This window comes from Polyergus mexicanus, unplaced genomic scaffold (genome assembly GCF_030449975.1).
Source record: "Polyergus mexicanus isolate NDT 795.1 unplaced genomic scaffold, iyPolMexi1.0 SCAF_5, whole genome shotgun sequence".
In the NCBI taxonomy this organism is placed as follows: domain Eukaryota; kingdom Metazoa; phylum Arthropoda; class Insecta; order Hymenoptera; family Formicidae; genus Polyergus; species Polyergus mexicanus.
In genome coordinates this window covers 9453983-9475371 of record NW_027223325.1, presented here as the reverse complement: position 1 = coordinate 9475371, position 21389 = coordinate 9453983, and the positions used below count along the sequence as shown (strand labels likewise).

Genomic DNA, 21389 nt, shown 5'->3' with positions numbered 1-21389 from the left:
GTCGCAAAAGAGAAAAGATGATTAATAGATAAAAAATTTTCCTCGCGGTTAAAATTGTATGAAATTCTAACTAAAGTGAATCTTATAAATTATGCATTTTCACATCGCGTACTGGCTTTGAAACTTTTGTCTTTATCCAAGCATAACAATTTAAATGATACGACTATTATTCTGCTGAAAGATTCGCGATGTGGACAGACTCTGACTCTGATCGTTTTTAAATTAGGTAGCAAGTTGAGACATCGGTCGCTCTGATATCCCGAATAGTCCGTGGAAATAAATTAGGATATCCAAAAATGAGACCCATCGATTTAGCTGGTCTGTCGGTCGGCGGTTTCTTTTTTTATACTACCGCAGCGAAGATCGCACTTCGATAACTCACATACGTGTCCTATCGCAGATCATAATATCTAAGATCAGCAAGGTCGCACTCAGGAGTTCCGAGTATCACGCGATATCATACACATACAAGGTGTTTGAAAAGTAGAGAGAAGTGCAGCCGAATGAAATATTTCGGCATGACGAATAATTGAAGAGAATCGTATGAGAGTTTTCGATACGAATAATTTCTTTTTTATTGAAAAAAGAAAAATTAGAACTTTAATATTTTTAATTAATGTCATGATATCGACGACAAAAAAGAGATTTAATTTGCAATTTCCCTTTTCTTATTGCATTTTCAAATATAATTAAAATAATTTCAAAGTAAATATACGCACGATCATGAGGATGTAATCTACATTTATACTGAAGTGAAAAGATTAGCTAATCCAATGCGGAATAATGTTGCGAATAATCGCGATTTACTGCATAGTTAACGAACAACACGTCATGTAGTTTCTAAACGTTTTATACAATCACATTCTTATTTTAAAAGTAACTTTTTCTCTACTCGCTCTTTCTCTTTTCAAGCTCCGAGATCTTTTATCTTTAGGAATAATAATTTATCGTTATAGAAACTTCACGATCTCCAGAATACGATGCAGAGAATCCCGAAACAAACGGTCGAGGCATTAACGTCCGATTTTGCGGCGCCTTTGTGGGAAAAAAAAAAAAAAAAAAAAATCAATTAAAATAAAGATTTTCAAGCGTATAGGAGCGAGAATTATTAACGATGTTATTGATTACGTATATAAGCATTGAGATTTTCAAGCTTTCTATTTCTATTCCGAGCTATGTAAAAAAACGCGAGTTATATTGCTCCTAATTTTTTCCCGCGACGACTCTCGGTGCATCTCGGAGTATCGAGCGCGCGTTACCGAATGCATCGCGGGGAGATCGTAACGGCACCATTGGCGTTTGCGTTCCGTTTATAGCTCTCCTTCCTCCCTGTCATCCGCTCTCGCAAAGACCGATAATCGAATTACTAACGCCGCGAGACAGTTTCAAGAGCCCCGGTAGCAAACAAACATTTTCTCGCCAGTGTCCAAATTCCGCGTCTCTCCTCGTTTCAAGAACAACGTCCGCTTTTTTTTTTTTTTTTTTTTTTTAACGACGAACTATGCGCGTACACTGTACACATTTCTCCCTGTCTTTCAAATTTCCCTTTTTTTTCTATCTCACACACGCACACGCACACACACACGCTCTCTCTCTCTCTCTCTCGCTCTTTCCCTTCAATATTCGATAATAAAGCGAATGGGCGTGGGTGCGCTTGGTGTCGAGATGCGTGCTAAGGTGGAATGGCATGTGGGGCATCGATTCTTTAAAAATCTGATTACATTGTGTTGTTACGCTTTAACAGCACGTTATTAAATTCTGAAAAAGCAAAATCTAAGATCTGGTTGGCACAAAACGAAACGTAGTAGTTGGTTGCCGCGGTACCGGCCGCGTCGCGTCGTTAAACGGACGGACGGCGGGGACGTCGCAACGTATCGTTACAAGTATGAAAAATATTCACGTTAACACCGTTTAAAAAAGTTATTGCATCTGGGTAACACCTATGTTGTATAGGTACGTTGTTTCTCTATCTGTGTATCGTATATTATACAAATATTGTTGTAAGTCGGTAGTACAAACGTTACTGTAGAAAACATAACAATTCGTATGTCTCTCGTATCGTTATACGGAAAGCTTAGTTAAGCGTTATACAATCTGTTAGTACTATATGCGAGATTTCGATCTACATGGTGACTCCGAAAATATTGAACACCGCGTTGTCTCCGCGTGTGTGTTTTCCTCCGTGTACGTGTATATACGCTCTCTCTCTCTCTCTCTCTCTCTCTCTCTCTCTCTCTCTCGTGCTCTACTTTATTCTCTGTCTCAGTTGATTGGATTGACTGGAGAATTCAGAAAAGAAATATGTATATATATATGTGTGTGTATGTACAAAACTCGATCGTGCTGCAATCGAGCCTCAACGGACGGACATTTATTTTCGTCAACGTTTCGAAAACGTCATGATATTTAATTGTAAAAACGGAAGAAAGTACGTATTCACGTTGTAAGTAACATACCGTTGCAAATTACATATTACGAATATGAGAATGTTAAGAATTTATCAATTTAATAGATCGTAACAATTTAATCTCTTCGGGAGCGTATTTATTAAAGCCGGAAAAAAGTATTTTATATTTTTTTTCAATATTATATTTATTCAAAATAGATTTCTGATTATTGAATGAAATTGAAAAAAAAAAATGAAAAATAATGTACACATATGTGTATCATTGTGCGTTAGGATTAATTATTCTCGTGAAAGGATTCTATATACTAAAATTGAAGATACAAATATGCGTTAATATCCCTGAAGAGATTTAAGGACTAACAGTTCTCATCCCTTGTGGTTTTTCGTTTGCGACGCGCATTTTTTCATAAACTATTAAAATGCCCGCCAAGTATATATATATGCTCGCGGAAGAAACGGACGCGGAAATGATGGAAATTGTGCATTCGTGGATCGTCGAACGATGTGCTTACTAAGTATCGCGGTTATACAATGCTGCTTCGCAGGACAATGACAGAAAACGTATGTGGCGTCTTGGGCGCGAAATGTGCAACGAGCGCACAATATGATCGACGTCCGACAATGCTGAAAATTCTCAGTACTCTTAGCTTTCATTGTACATTCTTTTAATCGCATATATTTCGTCGATAATCGTACGTCTTCAAATTCTCTGTGCGAAAAAAATTCGCGTACGTTTCTCTGTAAGGCTCTATATAAAATAAAACCTCGGGAAAAAGACATATTCTTCGAATATTATTTTCATCTTATCTTTAAATCTACATATTCTTCAATGCGCTAAATTATTTCCATATTTTTGTACGCTTTGCGTGTAAACGATATTAATTTCACATCCGCGGAGATTCAGGGAATCTTTTTCGCGTTGCGCCCCATCATCGATCCCATAATCTTTTCCGATACAAAATCAGACACGTGGTCCTCGACTATCTCCGAGATATCAAATTGTTTTGCGAATACTCTTGGGCACGGACGTGCGAGATGAAAAAATATTACGCGCGCAGGTAAGATAGTAACCACGTACATCGTGGCGAACACGCACGCACGTACGTACGCACGCACGCGCGCACGAGATGCGATAAATCGGTATTCATCAAACGCGGTTATCGAGCGGGTCGGCGAGCTGCACGCCCCGTAAGATATGACGTGTCGGGCGTACAATTTTTTTCTACGCTTTTTTTTTACATGTACACGGTGTACTTTGAAAAGCTCGGATAGAGAGGGAGAAAGAGCGGCTCGATAAGGCTGAGCGTCGAGATACCGGGGATGGGTGGGAAGGGAAGAAACGCGGGGATAGCGACAAAGAGCGAGAAAGAAAGATAAAGAGAGAGAGAGAGAGAGACCGTGATCCTGCGCGTCGACCTTATTGGCGGAATTCCCGCGGAAGAGATCCCATTAATAACGGAGCGACAAGCAGGCACGTACCCGCGGTCCGTCGCGCGGACATGAGGGGGAGGGAAAAGGAGGGAGGAGCGGGGAGAGAGAGAGAGCGAGGGGGTGCGCGTGCTTCACGAGTCGGTATACACGTCGCTCTGCGTCTCACCTTGCGCGTTGTGCATACACGCCGCTCGTCTCTGTCTCTATCCCGTAGATGTGGGACACACGTGCGCGCGGATGCGAACCCGACGACGATGACGACGACGACGACGACGACGACGACGACGACGTCGTCGACGCGAACGAAGAGCCGTCTGTTCCTCGCGTTACGAAAGAAAAATTGCGAGCTTCGTAAAAAAAAAAGAGCAAAAAAAGGAAATAACAAAAAATACTATCGCAAGATGATCGAACCGATCGATGTATTTCTACGTTCATATTCAATTCGAGAAGAATTAACAGATTTATATCAAAAGAATTAATGGGGTAGTATCAAACCAAAGTTGTAATTTTTCTTTTTTTTTTAACGTGATTTTATAAACTATCTGGAAACAATGTTTTCATGGTTTAACTTTTTTTTTAGCGTCAGTAGCTTAAATTGTCCATTATAAGATTATAATATGGTCAACAAAATATTGATGATGCTTAAAGCGCTGGGTGTAGCGTTGATCGTAGCAATTTTATACGCAATATATAAGCCAATTTTTTTATTCTCTTTTGTTTCGTTTTAACAGTAAACGATATTCGAGATTCGATAATTTCCTTATTCGATTTTAATCATCGCGTGATTACCATGCAATCAACATTACATTCGAGATATTGACAGAATCATTAATCGTATATTAATCGTGTAACTGGCGTTCGAAACGAGCGATAAACCAACTTTTCTATTTAATCCCAATCTAGAAAACGTAAGTCTAATCAAGATATAATCGGACAGTTCTTTTATATGGACAATTAAGCGCTTTTATATATGAGATTTCTCCTGTATAAGTTTCATATAATCTATTCGCAATTTTAAAATACAATTTAATATACAAATTCTAATCCAATTTTGATTTCTTCCGATTGAAAGATTAATTCTCACCATATCGCGTTAACATAAAATGATTTCAATTTTTAATAGAAAATATACATGTCTTCTATATCTATCAAAATATAGTCATCTCCTGTCATCCCTATGTGCTAGCCTATCAACCAATTACTTCCTAGCGGCGTAGATATTTTTTTTTTACTCGCGTCCTCGCATAACACGGCTCGCCGCGGACATCCGAAAATCGAAATTATACCGCTTGTAGGAGCAAGGCGGGAACGTGTCAGCGGGTGACCCGATCCGCAAACTCGCGAAACGCGCACCCCGCGCGATCCCACTCGCGAACCGGGCTAGTAGTGACAGCCGGCGCTCGCGGTAGGAGTCAGACACGGCTCGGCGCTATTCGGTAGTAGTAGTCGATCGTGTGTACCCGTCGATGTGTGTGCGCGGAGGCAGTAGGCGTAGGCTTGACGTGCTCATTGTCAGACCGGGAGCTAGCACATGTGCGCGAACGGCGACACACACACACACACACACACACACATATATTCAATCCCACACGCACGCGTGTATATATATTGGAAACGCGCGCGACGACGTAGATGCAGAGCACGCGGCGCGCGCGTGTATATATACGTATGTGTCGCGTGTTGGTAATCGCACGCGTAGGCGTACCTACCTACTCTACGTTCGGAATCGCGCAGGTAGGCGTGACTTGGGGCGGCGCCAGGTGAAAACAACCCCTGACCTATGTTTCCTTCCCTCTCTCGTTTATCCATTTTTGTTCTCATCCTCTCTCTTTCTCTCTCTCTCTCTCTCTCTCTCTTCTTATCTTTCCTTCTCTCACGCTCTCGGAACACACGTGTCCTCCAAATTTATATATATACCGATTTTCCCTGTCCACCCTATCGTCGGTGTGCGTGTACCCACGGCCAACTCGCGAGAGATCGAACCGCTATAACCGTTGGTATTACTCCAGAGGCATCCCTCTTTCCAACCCCCCCTTTACGTAATTTTTTTTTGTATGCCTCCTTCTTTCTCCTTTACTTCCTATTTCCGTTTTCGAGAATACGTGCGCGGGTGCGTGTACAGAGATATACTGTGAACTGTAAAAGGAGGGTATCTCTCTCCTATTCACTTTTTTATCGCGCCTCTCTCTCTTCCTCCCCTATATGCATCCACGACGCGATTAAGAGATGCACTTTGACACGCGCGTGCATCCCATCAGGTTTTCGCCCAACGTAAATAATTTTGCGATACTCATGATGACTCTGCCCTCGCGCGATTTCCTACAACAATTTTATATCGTAATGATTTTTCTATCGCACATTTCGCAAGCCCACCGATCCACGAATGCTTTGATCGCAGATCATTATTACACATTTTTATTTCATAATTTGAAGCAAAAAAAAAGTAGTGGAATACGAAGATATTAGGTCAAGAGTGAAAGAGGGATTATTATTATTATTTTTTTTTTCTTCCTATAAAGCTCTTTTTTAAATGAAAATTTGTACATTTTAAAAAGGTTTGTAAACAAACAACTCTTTCTTTTTTAAATATATATATTTAAACAAAAAATATCCTGATAATTAAAAAATGAAATAAATTATTTTTTATTACTAGAGATTATATCAGCATATAAAATTTTCTTTTTAATCTTATTCTCGAGAAATATGTCAAAATTTTTTGTATCAACCTAATATTTTCGTTGTCGTTCCTTCGCGCAAACATGTTGGTCTTTCATAAATATTACATTGATATGAATGCATCTTTCAATGCTGCTTTTTGAGTTTAGTCAGTCCGCGAGGATCGATTACATTCTTTCATTAAGATATCGCGTCTTCAGAAAGAAAAATATCATCGCGAAAATTTTGACGTGGAGGAATATGAAAGTAACAATATTGAAATAATATATTTCCATCTAGTTCTACTTCGACGGGAAAATTATAGCGGAGTAAGCGGATCAAAAATTTTCTCCAAATGTCTCTCGTCGTTTCTCACGTTTGCAAAGTCATCCTGTATTCATCACGACCGGAAGAACGGCATGTTTAATATCTCAGCGATAATTTGTATCTTTCGTCGAATTTCTTAACCGGACGAAAGTAACTTTGATTTTCATGATATAACGTCAGTTAATAGCGGCTGTGTGGTTGTCAAGCAAAATCAATGATTTAGGCGAAAAATGGATTCTAAATCTCGATGAACAACTATTATCGAATATTTGCAATTTCGCTGCTCGTGTGGTTGTAAATTTGAGTACGCGCTCCGCGTTATTCCAGTATGAGTGATGTTTGCGAGGATTATACGTGTAGGTGAATTTTCGTCGAAAACGCGATTGTTTTACCCAGGACGACGAGTCGGGGGATAAAAATGGCGAAAAAGCAATGCTGCCTAATGCTAGCTCATGGATATGCGATGCGACCTTCGAAAATTGTACAAAACATGGATCACAGTAAAATAAGAGAGCACTCGTGCCCAATGTACAAACAATAAAGTATATATATACATATATATATATATATATATATATATATATGTATATATATGTATATATAATATGTATATATAGTCCTACCTAAGAAACTTTATCAACATGTTCTCATCGTGCTCTAAGTTCTTTTTTTCAGCCTAATTTTTATCATAATGTCAATAATTATGATTAGGTGTCCCCGTAGTAATAATGCCTATGCATCTTTACATAATAAACTTTGTCTTAATTATTAAATATTCATTGTCTATAGTTAATTTCAGTTTAGATTAATTCCTATTCACATATTTGTCTCTATATGCTGGTGTATACAATAACTATATATTTGTATCACTAGTCATATTCAATATATATATATATATATATATATATATATATATATATATATGTATGTTTTTTGTGTTGTATATGTGTATAATATATCGTAGAATATATAATATTTTTTTCTATATGTGTGTTTTATATATTTACAGAGTGTATATATTTGCAGAGTGTTTTAATCTATTTCACTTTCTCTCATTCACTCGCTCGCTCTGTTTCTCTCATATTCTGATCTTTGTATTATATATTACACATTCGCCTTTTTTCCTTTTTATTATATATATATATATATATGTACTTATATATCGTGTATTATGTACTAAACTATTAAAATACTAGTATAAATATCTCTTGACATATATATAATATATATTTTTTCCATATATATATATATGTATTCATTTATTTATTTATATATGTATAGTGTAGAGAGAAAGAGAGAGAGAGAGAGAGAGAGTGATCGGAGACGCGGAAACGAATGGATGTCAGTTGAAAACGATATACATAGCATCGATTACATGCGTTTCGACGTCTCCGCGTAGTTGCCTCTCCTCTCCTTCTCCTCTTCGCCTCTTTTTTACATTTATTGCTATCGGATTCATTGCGTAGTAAGTTCTCCTATATGTGTGTGTGTGTGTGTATGTGTGTGATATATTCATTTTCATTGTATTCGCCTACGTTTCTTTTTTTTTTCCTTTTCCCCTTACTCGCTCACGGCGCTGCGGCGATTTTATAGAAGAGAAGATGTTGAGCGAAGCTAACGAATCGTCGAAATTAACCGCACGCGCGCGACGCGATCGCATCGTTTCACGCTTCTCTGACAATGGTGCGCAACAGTTTCGAGTTTGCTTAGGTAATTAATCGCGATATCAATTAGAGAGTAAGGATCCTGTAAGAACGAGGGAACGCGTGAAGCACCGGACAATCCGCGGTACACCTTTTGTGCGATCAAGCGTGTAACCTTGGAAATTTGTGAAAGAGAGGCTTCTAGAGGCTTACAATTATATATCAGTCCGAATAACGATATCCCCCCCCCCCCCGTCCCATCTGCACGCTCCCTCTACAAATCTCGTTGTGTGCAATATCGTTTTTATTCTCAAATTTCGAAATTCGCGTGCAACTTTTTCTCTCCCTATATGTATTGTATATTCGCGCGAGGAATCAAATATATTTATTATCGCATTTACAATTACTCGATCGGATCGAATTTGATAAAAAGCTTTAAATAACAACTTCTCACACTAATTAACAGTGAATCGTCTTCTTTTGTATCTAATAAAATTTAAATTTGCCATCCCCGCCAAAAACGTCGATAGAGTAGATCGTGCAGATAAATCGCGACAGTCTTTCTCGCGCGATACCGTCAACATGTAAGAAGTATCCCCGTGTGACCCCTTTTCCCCAATTCAGTCAGTCTCCTAGTAATTAAAATCTAAAATATATATCGAGCGCGTTTTTTTTTTATTTTTTATATATTACATCTAGAATTAAAATGCGCCAATTTTTGTCTCTCGATCGCTACATTGCATCTATCTTGTCGTACGATCGCTCGATCTTCTCTTCCATGAGCAACTATTGCGACGAGCTATTTGCTCGTCGTCACTTATCGATCTCTTCTCCTCTCAATTACGTTAATCTTAAATATTTATTACTATTGTTCTGTCTCGCGCACTTCTCTCCCCATTTTAACAATAATAATTATCGGCTCGGGTCAAAGGTTGAGGGCGTCTTTTTCAATCTTAGGATTACGTTCCTAAGTCCGTATCGAAGCGTTCTCGATTCTACGATTTTTTTCCCTGTACATATTCGCCAATTGTAATATATCTTCAAGAGTATAATTTTTATTCTTATTAAAATTGATCGCAATTAGCGAAAATTTCATCGGGAGTTTACTCGATAATCAGATCGACATAATTAGACGGATACACATTGACCGAAATTAAAGCGGCAACTCTCGTCGGGAATAGTTTGTAAATTTGCATTTACAAGATGTACAAATTTATTACAGCGTTTCGTCGATATAACCGATAAAGAGCTCCCGGCGCCGCGTTTGCCTTTCGTATTGGATACTCGAATATCCGGCTAGCGCGATTAATCGATAATTGCAATTTTACGCGTTAAGCATAAGCTCTCATCCCCTGACCTGGTTCCAGGTTCGTGCAAACTGCCCGCTTGTCATCGCCGTGTGAGTGCATTCGCGTAATAATACAGTCGTTGGAAACATATAAAGGAAGGCATCAACGAGTATGAGCGCCTCTATACTGACACGCAACTTCTTCTATATGTACAGGAGCGATTAACGCGTCTCTATATAACGTCTGCCTAAAAACACGCGGTGATGGGAGATCGTTTGTTGAACTTTTACGTTTCCCCTCCCTTCCTCCGATCGGGAAGGAGGAGGAAGAGGTGGGTGCGCGCGATCGCGAAAAGGCCGAATAAAAAATATCAGTTCGAAATCGCGAATCTGCGAATCGGCGAATGCGTTAACGTCTATTCCTGAGATTCAACGAATAAAGGAGCGCCGGATGCGTCTCGTTCTCCGCGAGATTCGAAGTCGCGGCGTCTCGTACGAAAATGTCGCGACTCGAGACATTCATTTCTCTACCCTTTCGTGCACGATCCATGGATGGATCGCGCGGAAACGAACGAATTTCACTTGGAGAGCCGCGTCGTCAGATCCGCGGATCGGTACGTCGTCTTTTCTTTTCTTTTCTTTTCCCCTCCCCCGCGCGCGCGCGCGCGAAATTTTTCGCGCATTACGATAGCCTACGATCGAGTTTTGGTGGATGGTTCACCGTCGTTGATGCACCTTGATATGAAGTAGAAACTGATATGCGAATGTTTTCGTTCACGCACACTGTAAATCCATCGCGCTTGTGATACGCACGTGGGCATAGCTGTCGCGAAAGGGACAGCACGAACCTTTTGCACATTGGTGTATTCGCTTGGGTCAGTCGTCGTCTCCAATGCTTTTCACCGAAGATACCCCTTCTTCGACTCAATCACGGATCAACATTTGCGAAAACGCATGAGAAATTGAGAAATTAATAATAATAATAATAATATAAATTCGCCGATTTGTGTTGAAAACGATTCTATGTAGAAAATTATGCTCCATTATTATTTCAATACTTTTGATTTGGAATAATTGAACGTAACGTAATGCGTATTGGAGACCAACCGGCTTTACGCGCTGTCCTACAGACCACGTACGCACGCACACATATTACGTTGCGCTGACGTGCCTGCCAATAATACGCGTGTGTATAGTAAGGCTGTCTCGCCTACGTGTAAGTCGTACAAGTCTACACATACTGTTCGCCTATGCCTTGCGATAAAATACTATACATAGGTATATGCTTATGTCATTTGTTGCGTGTGCTTTCTCTCCCATTTTCGACTCGTTAATTGTTAACGTCTACTTATATTACAATCGATCGAGTGCGCCGGCGGCCTTACCGATATCGATTCACGTTTTCTTTTCGCGATAATAGCCAAATGCGATCGAATTTCCTTTTCGAATAAATTTCTTCGTCCATTGTATTCTCTATCGTTGATTCTCTATCGACTGGATAATCGTACAGTTACCCCCGTCTGCACGACAGTCCGTCGCTCGTCAATACAATCATGGACATATCGTGTGTGAGAAATATATACACTTCCGCAATATATTGTATATAGGAACTCGATAACGCGCATCGAGGGACTTGTACACCGATGGCAAAAGTTTTCGGATATCCCTCGCCACGTTTCGATATTGCGCCACATTTTGCGACCTGCGTGAAAAACGCGTTTAATTCGCCGATGAATATTACGTATGTAATATTATGCCCGCGATGTATGCGAATTCCCGGCATGAGCCACATTTGAGCTGGAATTAATAATAGCCGATTCGTAGCAGGGATGCTCAACCGAAACGTTTTTCAAAATTATTGAGAAGCAAAGTATATCGTACACGTGTGCGGAGGAACTTAATAAGATGACGACTATACATTATAATATAATTAGCGGTGATTGAGAAAAAGAAAAGAAAGAGAAAGAGAGTAGCGTTGAATATACTTATCGATAAGACTGGATAAACGCACACGAGATGGGATAGGTATCAATGGCTAAAAGATTTCGCACGAGGAAAATAAAATAAAAAATATTGCGAAACGGAAATTTGTATTTGAAAATAGGTATCCATATATTTTAATAATATATGCTTAAGTAAACGTTAATAGTAATATACCGAATAGTTTTTCAATAATAATATTAATAATTAATATAATAATAATTAATAATAATATTATAATATAATGTATGTATGTTAGAATAACAAAATAAATCTTACGTAACTTAAGTATACTGCGTATAAGGAGAGATGGTGATAAAAATTAATAGTACAATTAAAAGAGAAACAAAGCACCGTCATCACATCGGGGCCGGCCTTCGAATTCGGAGCAAATTCGCGTGCCCCTAAGGAACTTTAGTCCGGAAACAATACAGCGACACACGGCTTGGCGTAATAAGTACCTAAATAATTATTGTACATCTGACATGTTTTTCTTTCTTTCTTTCTTTCTTTTTTTCTTTTGCTGCCGGTTATTTCCTCACACGCGCTCCGCGTCATTCGCACTCGCGCGAGACGCTCACGCAACATCTGCGCGCGAATTCACGCACGCATTCACGCATGCACGCATCCATTCATATACGCGTTGCATTCAATCGGAACGACAATTTACCCTAATATCTTATATTTTTTTTCTTTTTTTTTTTTTTTTTTTTTGTTAAAACTGCTTGCCAATTGCATACGTCGTGTCCGTAATAAACGATATTTATATATACATGTCTGTGTATATATTATATAAAATTAACGACGGATAAAATATTATATACGCTCGGAACAAGCTCGACAGGATTACTTAACTCTTTGTAACTCTTTTAATACTGTCAATGTGTGTATTTTCTACTAAATGAGAAAAGATAAAAGGAATACATCTCTCGCGCGGGGGAAATTGATCGAAACTATATCAACGGCTTTTAAAATAGAAACATAGAGCATTTTATTATGTCTACATTCGTGCGTTAGTTGTTGGAATCTTCACGCTCGATTATTGCTCGTGCGTTCTCTATCTTTTATTGCTAATCGTATTTAGAACACTATCGCTTCGTCCAATGTTATGCAACGATCTCGCCATTCTCTATAAATATATATTATGTTATCGATGCAAGTAAATATTATGCGTAAGCGATATTATGCTTTTAATGTCGAAATGCATATATAATAAATATTATTGCGGATTTTGTTCTGAATACTTTTTGAAGAATTTTATCAAATTATTCATTTAAACATTAAAGCCTATTATATTATATATTGTGCACGTACATTTCATTTAAATAAACTTAGAAATAAAAATTTGCACGTTTTTCTGAATTCTGACATTCAAATTTTTAAATAATTTTGGAATTCACATATATAATTAGGATTAATATACACTACACATATCCGTGTAAATTCTCTATAGGATATAAAAACTATTTATTCTTATCTGTCATATGAGACATATTCGCGGCAGTGCACTAAAATTGATGTATAATTTTTCTTGTATTCTATGAAATTAAAAATCAAATTGTACGATAGATTTATGTTTTTTTTTTTTTCTTAAATAACTTTTGGACTTTGTCGCAAGATTTTCGAACAATAATGCATCTGACGATTTTTTTTTCTTCCCTATTAGCGATCATATTTCGATCTCTTGCCTCTACGCTCAGCTTCACACTCCAGATACGAGTAGCAAGAAAGAGACAGGCGCGAAGAACGATCGAAAAAAAATTGATGATCGCGATGTGGAAATGAATCCATCGTTTCGCAGAATTCGCACGTTGTTCCGTGTGCCTTTTTTTTTTTTTTTTTTGTCGCGTCGTGTCTGCCGATGCCGAAAGAGAGGGCGAGAAAGTCCACTTGTCGGTAAACTGCCTTCCCTGCGCAGGAACTCTAACTAGAGGAATTAGTCTATTATTCGATATGTGTGGATGTATTGCATCATGACACCTGGCAAGAGAATGAATAGCGCTTTGTATTTACAAACGCGCTCCTTGTATCGCATCGCGCCGCTCTACTCAAGACACGCGAGACGCGCGAGAGTGTAACAGAATGGAGTATATGAGATATACTTAATCAGTGTGATGAGTTTGAAATTGTATTACATCTGTTCGAATTTTGTTTACATGCATCATTCTCTTTCTTGTCACATTTTTATTACAATTCTATGTAATAATGATATAACTCGTACAATGATAAAAAATTCTCATGTTTCTCTATTTTGGTAAGAGTGTTTTTTTATATATATATATATGTATAAATATTGAAATTTGTTCAATATTATGTAAAATATTTCTACATTTAAATAAAATCAGCGATTGAAGATAAATTAATACGCTTGTGGTTCGATGAGAGATTTCGAATAGGAGCGGTATTTTTGCAACACGTAACACGTTAGACACGATTATTTCATATATGCTCCATCCTATTACATTCGTACGTCCGTGATTCTATGAGCAGACTTTTCGCCAAACATACTGACGCGCGGGATTAGCGCGAAAAACTTAAGAGAGAATTACGCTCTATATTTATCAAGGAAAAAAATCTCACAACGCACGCGGACGGAAGTGGGTACCGGCGGAAACGCAATCGATCGAGCTCGACGGATTACTCCAAGAAATATTACGCTCAAGACTGGCCTGCATCAGGTTTTCGGATATCTTGACAAAACTGTTCTCGCCGTAGTTTCGCTTTGCGCGGCGCATTACAGTAACGTATCGTTATTATGACGACATTACGTCTTCACGTTTTCTAGTATAAGTACAAACTATATCTAGGCTATGTACAATTGAATTAGAATGGGTTTTTAGGAACTTTAGAGAACAAAAACTTACACACAAAAGTGTTGCTACGAAACTAAGCTAGGACCCTTGACGACGGCGGGAATGGAGGATCGAAAGGGTGCATTTTTCTCCAAAAATTGAATCTAAGAATTATCTCTAATTGTCCTCTAATTTCCAGCTCACCGATGGTAATAAATAAGTGAAAATAAATTAAAAGCAATCCCTAAGACAGGCGACAGGAGCTTCGTACGATCTTAAACGATCCCTTCAGTATTTTTGGCCAAAGTCGCTCTTAAACGGAACGAAAGCCTAAAAGTGCGCGTATGTGTGTACGCAACGAAAAATACTTGCGGAAAATATACATACAAATTCTCCCTATGTATAATACAGTCCGATATCATACAATAATATACGAGACACGTGCAGTTTCTCGCGAGGATCCGCGGCGAGGAGATGAGATCGAGAAGGAATCGCGATAGGAAGGAGGCAGGGGAGCGAGCGAGAAGGTTGAGAAGGTGTTAAACAAAATATAAGAAGCGCATGACTTAATTGAAGACACGTTACGGACTTCTTTTGTCGTCGGAAAAATAATTAACTCGCAATTAATTAATACACGACAGCTGCACCAGTGACGATTGTCCTGTTAAGGAAATATCGTTACACAATTAAACCTCTTTGCTAAATAAATATATGATTTCGTCATTTAACCATTTATATAGCGTATCGTATCTTGAATTTCGAAGGAAAAAGGATACACTTGTACAATTATTATCTTACATAAGGATGAGAAAAAATATTTCACTGACCCACATCTATCGCACACAAAATAATATTCGTGATCGTGAGACACGGGATGTCAGAACGATTTTTACAAAGTGGAAAAAAGATACCTTTTGAAATAGAAGAGAGCCGTTATGAGGCTAAATGTCAAATCTCGCTCTCCTTCCTTCTTTTTTTCTCTCTCTCTCTCTCTCTCTCTCTCTTTCTTCATCCTACGTGTACACGAGCCGTTGGATAACTTAAAACCTACGTTAATTGGAACTTTGCTGATTGTACCTTACGCCAGCGATGCACGTCGCGTCGTGCCGCTCATTAATTCTTCTCTCGATTGCACTTAACGGCGAGATCGCCCATCTGTATCTTGCGTTCTATGTTCGCGGCGTGAATAATTGCAACTATACATATACATGTACTTCCGCGACGCGTAGTAATGACGTATCGTTGCGTAAACGGGACGATGTCGTAAAATCGACGATGGGACAAACTATGCGATCGTCAAAGAAACCTCGCGAGTTGGATTAACGCGATGAGAACAGACAAGGCGAGGCGAGGCGACGAGCCCGATTCTATCCGACACGAGGAACGAAATCGCGTCCGATGTCGAAGTGCTGTCACCAGATCGCGAAGTAGGTCGCGCCCAAATTTCCGCTCGATCGTCCTCTATCGCTTTTCATTTCGCTGAATGCGGAGTCACGTACGCGCTTGCCCGATGATTCTATTCGTATCGGGATAAAAAGTACGAGTATTCCCATCGCGTAAGTACAGTTTCCAGATTTTTCCCTTCAATTTATTCTTTGGGTTTAACTTTCGACAAGAGGGGCGCGGATAAAGGGGGCGCAAACGATACCGCGAGTAGCGTTTGAGCGTCACTGCCCAATTTATGATTTATCTGTCGTGATGTGCGCGGGCGCGCGCGATCCATACGTATACACACATTCGTAAATGATGCGATAACGCAGGGCGGTATCCGACGCACATTATGCAGTTCTCCGCGTTCATTATATTTTTACGATTACAAGGTTATATCCGCGGCGCGGAATCCTCCGATTGGCATCAGCGTTTTCCTTGTCGATCGATTCGACCGACTCGAGTGGATAACAGACGCGACACGACGCGAAAAGAATATCGTCGTCGACGAGATAAGTCGTGACGGAAAAAAAAAAAAAAAACTCCTCGGCTGTTTACCACACGATCGGGATAATAAAAAGTGCGTAGCTTCGCGCGATTACGCGGAAAATTAACGCGTATATAAACTCGGAAGGAGTTGCGAGCAAATCGCGATATGAATTTCAAGCAGCTGTGATTCATATACAAGTTTTTCCTCTCATCTTTCCGTTTTTTTTTTTTTTTTTTTTTTTGGTAATACAACGCCCCCGGCACAAGGATATTATATACAAATTGGCGACGGTATATATTGTGACAAATTAATATTTTACACGATATTATTGTCGACGAGAGTATCAAGATAGCATGAATAGAAAGTAAAAAGGGGATGTAAACGAGCATGTTCGGAGATAATAGCAATCGTTTTAAGGAACAACAACGCAGATATACTCTCAAGTACTCTCAAATATCGATTTGTCCTTTAAACTGTGTCGCGCATGCAGTTTTTTTTTTTTTAAATTTTATTTTTGCTAAATAAAATTTTCTCATTTTTCTTTGTTTACGCGCAATGCGAGAATTTATTGATTCGAATAATTCTGATTTCACTGCCGTTCTTTATCTATCGCTCGGCATTTATAAGCAAAAGTGCTTTCCATTCTATTTCTCTTCGGATTCAATTTATATGTTACGAAATATACGATCGAATGAATAAATTAATGAATAGATACGCGAACGTGTGTATAGAATAACGCTTACATCCGAAAAACTGCACGCGGTGATAGAAATGATATTTGAGCTTCGAGTATAGAATTTAATGGACAAGAGCAAGAGTGGAATATTTAATTTTGCGATATCATTATTTTAATATCGCGCGGACGGATGGACGGACGGACGGACGCGTCCGCTGTGTAACGCCGCGCAAATTTAATTAATCGTATTTCAAAATTTATAACCCGCTGAAAACATTTTTGATACGGTATTTGTAAACTTTATGATCCATTTGCCAAACGCCAACTCTCTAATCAGACTCGTTCAGAAATCGCGGCGAAACTCTCATTTCAATGTACCCTTACGGTCGCCAGTCATTAACGGCACCGTCACGCGTAAATATTAATTAAAAACCCGGAATACCGTTTTGTCGGACGAATATTCTAATTAAAGCTACACGAAACCGGGATTCGGCGGTTCGTATACGGTAGAACGAAATTCTTGTCCTTGTGTCCATCGAATGGATTGATTCGCGCGTTATACTTTTTTCTCTTTACACGGGTATAACAAAATAAATCGCGCTTCTGGTTAATTTCAAACGAAGAGTCAAAGATTTATATCATTTTGTATAACAAAATAAAATTTCTTTCGGACCATCAGTATTTCATTTTATCTCGAATAATCTTTGGCTCGCGTCCGTGCCTACGTCTCTCGAGTATCGTGCTGCGCGTTTAAAGGATTTAATTAAGTAAAGCAAGCGCAGATCCAAAAGTAAAATTCGCATATTTTCCTAAAGCAAACAATTTCTAACGACTCGGAATCGAACGAGACGAAACGTTGAATTAAGTTTAACGCCGCTCGAGAGAGATCACAATTAAAATCACACGCGTCGATGGATTCGCGTTCTCGAATCGAATATCGAAACGAAAGACGGTGCATTTTATATCGTCGCGATTAAAACTAAGATAGCGATGGAATGTAAGACGATACGTGACAAGTGCATTGCGTGTTAATAAAGTGAAATATCACAGAAGTCGCACAGAAGTCACGATCATCGAGACGTAGACGCGTCGACTTTCTTCGGAAACGAAAAGAGAAACGATTGTGCCACTCGCGAATCGGCTGAAAAGAACGCGCGATAAGAATTCGAGTGAGAACAATTTGTATAATCATCACAGCTCTAAATAAAATCACTTAGCTGCCCATTGTCTACTACTAACCCTCGAATACCAAGTAAAATGTACGTCATCAAAATGATGAATGTAAATTGAAGATATATGTGTGTGTTGAAATTCTTTCATGTATCCCGTAATACTTGAAGAGTTTAACGCTGTTAAAATATTAAGTTATTATTTCAAAAATAACGCCTTCCAATGCGAAATTTATTTCAAAAACGATAACGCTTCTCCGAGATGTACGCGTTTCTTTAAAAACGACAGTTAGCATTCTAGGGTCAACTTTAAAGAGATTATCTATTCGCGGCGAGTTTAGATCGAAATTGGCTCGTACCCCGACTATCCGATACCTGCCTATTCTCTGCGAGGCGATTCTTTCTCGATGCCGTTTCGCAGGCCTCCGCGCACGGAATGCGATGAATATTTTAGAGATCGATCGATTTCGAGCGACTCGACTCGGTCGGCGGGAGGGGGAGGCCCTTGCGAGGAGAACGATGGAAAATAAGTGGCTGCTAAATATACAATGCGCTCATCGAATCGCTTAAAAGGAAGAGACGGAAAAAGAGCTCGTCTGCGTTCGCATGTAATCGCCTGCGACCGCGATAGCATGTTTATCGCTTTCGAGGATACGCAAAGACGCGCGCCTGTTTTTCGTCCTCGCATGTCGCGCCGAATTAAATTACCCTGTGAGAAAATCAAGCGGGAGTTACATTTGTATCCTCGCCTTTGAGGAATCGGACCGATCGGCTGTCGACGGTGATCGTCTCCGAGAATTTTCGGAAAAAAGCCGCTAGTCTGCTCGCACGGGCCATATTTGCGTACGCGTTAATATTAATTACCTTACCTTATCTAATAGGAAAACAAAAGTATGTATCTCGAATACTGGTTCTCGTATCACTCGAACGTTGGGGTCATCGTGTATATTACGCAAAAAATACGCAGGATGTACTGTAACAGATATGCTACATGAGATTTGTGGATAAAAATCCAAATAATTCTTCCTTTGCGGAAATTTTTCGATATGTTACTTTACTATTGCGCTATATCTATTATTTTCAATTATAAATGATTAGATTAAGGGATTCCTGTGACTTGATGATTAAAAGAATTTTCTCTCGACTATCAAGATATTTCTCACTAAGATTTTTAAAAAATTACGAAAAAAGTCAAAGATTATCTTGATGCTGTGCAGCAGGAATATACGGAAAACATGTCTATTATTTTAAATATCCTGTCAAGCTGATCTTTGTCGCGGATGTCTGCCGCGTTTAATTTATTCATATTTGACTCTGAGACAATAATGTGCGATTTATCATCGATACTCTGTTCGCTGAGCGATGAATCGTAACTGTGGAAATGAAATCCACGTGGAAACCTCGTGTCTTTTCCAAGAGCACGCACGTCCGAGTGATTTTTTCGAGGGCTATAAATAAATAAAGATGAATTCGCGAGAATATGGAATAAAAGACGGTATCACACGGAAACCGAGTCTCAGAGCGCTATTACACTATTACACTATCTTACTTAAGAATGTTAAATAAGAATTAGACTATATATGAATAAAAAAAAGTAACATAGAATGGTGTGTCACGTAGTCAGGTATTGCACTGTGTCAATGGCCACCGCGTCATCGCGTATTCGTTGCGACTCTTGATCTGTATGTGGAAAAAGTTGCATCGCGGAAACGTATCCGAGAAGCCTCGCGGTGTTTACGGGAATCACGTGCTCGATTTTATTTCGAATCCCTTTGCAGCGACTTATCCCCGCATGCTAGGGGATCGCTGGGGGATGAAAAACTCCGAAGAATGCATTTTGCGAAAACGATCCGTGTTTTCGGCGCAATGCGCATCGCTCGTATGTCAAACGCGTCCATGATTCGTTGACTCGCGACGACGAAAGCGCGAAGGAAGATGATGTCGACTTAAAAAAAAAAAAAAAAATGAGGAACAAAAGTCAATCGAAGAAGCCACTAATGCCAGCGCACTCGCAACAAATTCTCTCTCTCTCTCTCTCTCTCTCTCTCTCTCTCTCTGAATTTTTTTCTATTATAAATTTATAAACTGCGTGTCCACACCGAATCAAATTGCACCGCGTAGAATTTCGCTAAGTGGACGTTTCCTGCTTATCCCTCTTCCTTCAACCCACCCCACCCTCCCTCCTACGCACGTTCTCAACATTCCCAACCCCCCCCCCGTGTCAACTGTATAAAATATTCTCAATCGTATCAACAACAGTCGCATCGTACATCGTACAACGTTAGTACATTATTACAATAGTTTATAGTTAATCGTAATCAATATAATATTCACAGCATTTTATCAAAATCTCTTAAAAGCACCAACCGTGGCGGCTTAAATTCCCTCCTTCCCCCTTCCTTGTCCATTCCCCGTTTATTCTTGTCGTCCTATTTCACTTCGTCCGTTTCCCCTCTTCTCTCTTTTTTTTTTAACAAACCTCATCTCGCTCGTTTGTGTGTGTATGTGTACGTGTATTTGTATGTGTATATATGTATATATTTATATATGTATATATATACCATCAATAATTTATCGATATATATATACGTATAATTTATATATATATATATATATATATATATATATATATATATATATATTTATATATTTATATGTATATAGTAAGCTAAACGTTTCGTCTTAAAGCACTGATTAAACGAGGGAGCTCGTTATTAACGTGTCCCTCCCCCTGAACACGCGTTTACCAACCATCCTAACCAAAATCACAGGACTAACTAGAAACACACCGCCGGCTTCTTGCCCCGTCGCTCGATTGTTTGGGGGCCGATAAGATGACGACGACGCGGAGAGTCGCGCGTCGCGCGGCCCGCGGTGGGTGCAATGCGTCATGACGCTCGCGATCATGGCAATCAGGTGGACGAGAGAGGAGATGAGTGGTATCGGGAAAGAATCGGGAAACGTGTCGGGCGGGAGCGGGACGAAACGTGCAGAGTGACGTCGGAGGAACGCGTTGCGGCGGCGGTACCGGAAGCGGGAACGACACCGTCGTCGTCGTCGTCGTCGTGGATGGGTTCGCGCGATCGGCGATGGCGACAATGTG

At 39.4% G+C, this 21389-nt stretch overlaps 2 protein-coding genes across 2 annotated transcripts in view; both read right to left on the bottom strand.

Annotated features, from left to right (window-relative positions):
- Positions 1 to 21389, bottom strand: part of LOC138933604 (zinc finger protein 791-like) — an 80797-nt gene that overhangs the window by 9804 nt on the left and 49604 nt on the right. The gene's annotated exons all lie outside the window — the stretch shown is intronic.
- Positions 20531 to 21389, bottom strand: part of Mamo (zinc finger protein 628-like) — a 20658-nt gene continuing 19799 nt past the window's right edge. Inside the window, exon 4 of the mRNA XM_070295842.1 lies at positions 20531 to 21389. This exon is cut by the window's right edge and continues 711 nt beyond it. The gene's annotated coding sequence lies outside the window, so the exon portion shown is untranslated.